The sequence below is a fragment of the Penaeus monodon genome, chromosome 19 (assembly GCF_015228065.2).
Source record: "Penaeus monodon isolate SGIC_2016 chromosome 19, NSTDA_Pmon_1, whole genome shotgun sequence".
Lineage (NCBI taxonomy): Eukaryota > Metazoa > Arthropoda > Malacostraca > Decapoda > Penaeidae > Penaeus > Penaeus monodon.
In genome coordinates, this window is record NC_051404.1 from 5052581 (window position 1) to 5053770 (window position 1190).

At 46.8% G+C, this 1190-nt stretch overlaps 1 protein-coding gene across 1 annotated transcript in view; it reads left to right on the forward strand.

The window, feature by feature from the left end:
• Nucleotides 1–289: 289 nt before the first annotated feature.
• LOC119585011 (two pore potassium channel protein sup-9-like) overlaps nucleotides 290–1190 on the forward strand; it is a gene marked incomplete at its 3' end in the record, with an annotated part of 119267 nt that continues 118366 nt past the window's right edge. Inside the window, 1 exon segment of the mRNA XM_037933626.1 lies at nucleotides 290–589.

Here is a 1190-nt window from a genome sequence, read left to right on the forward strand (position 1 = left end):
CCAAAAGTTTCATTTCTCTTCGTACGCGCTCGGCACCCCAGACGACACGCGGTAAAAAGTACACCAAAAGCCTATCTTAGCAGAGGTTGTTGTCACTAAAATATTACCGGCGAATGCGCATGCTCAGGATCCTTTCTAAACGAGTTCAAAGCGACTCGTGTTGCAAAAATGAGTGACCTTATTCCTCGGCGTATCATGAGACAACCCCGCCGCTTGCAGAGCCACCTAGCGGCCGGCGAGGAAACAACACATGCAGGTAGTAGAGCAGCAGTCAGTAGCGCTCGGATACCCGTGTGGTGCCGAGGCCTTTTGTGTTGCTCGCGGAAGCCGCCTTGACCTCGAGCAACTCCGGTCCCGTGTTTGCCCTTCTGACTGGTCACGTTCCGGGGTGACTTTGAATTTCCAGTGAAAGATAAAGCGAAACTGAAAATTCGTCCTTGAGGGGGAAAAAAGTCCAACTGTCGTAAGAAAAAGAGTTGGAGTTGTAGCGGCCAAGAGAAGGGTGTTGTGAAGAGGCCACGAAAGCTGAAAAGCAAGAGATATTCTCCGTCCAGGGAGAGTAATGAAAGCCGCGGCCGAGATGAAAGGGGTAAGTGTTTCTGGAGGAGGGCACGAGAGCGAGCCAGCGATGGGGTCAGTGGGGGAAGCAACAGGCTGGATGTGAACGAACATTGCCGGTGTTGCATGGGGCTGACCGGGAAATGCCGCTCATTCCAACACATTAATGCCATTTGCGAGTTCACGTTTACACAGCCGACGACAGACTGGCTGCTGGATGACCTTGTTTCCTTTGAGGTGAACAGATGAAAAATGACATGCATTAATGATGCGGCAGGCGCCATTGCTAGTGGTGTTGCTGAAAAACCGTGAATATTGATATTTTCAGCAAAGGGATTTTCGGTTTTTCGTCAAAATTACTTTGATTCTTTTTGCAAATGACGCTTTTTACTCATTCTCGCAGGTTATAAGATAATTAACGCGGACAGAACATTCAAATACATACAAATAATGGGAGGTTAACCTTCCAGTGAAGACATGTCGTAGGTGACTAACACAAAAGTTTGTTCATTATAATCAACTTTTGGCCGTTTAATAACAATATGATTTGCTGGAGGGTGACAGAAGCAAACCTCTAGGACTAAATAATATGCTGAAAGTGATCCCTTGCTATTGATGAAAATTATTTAAAG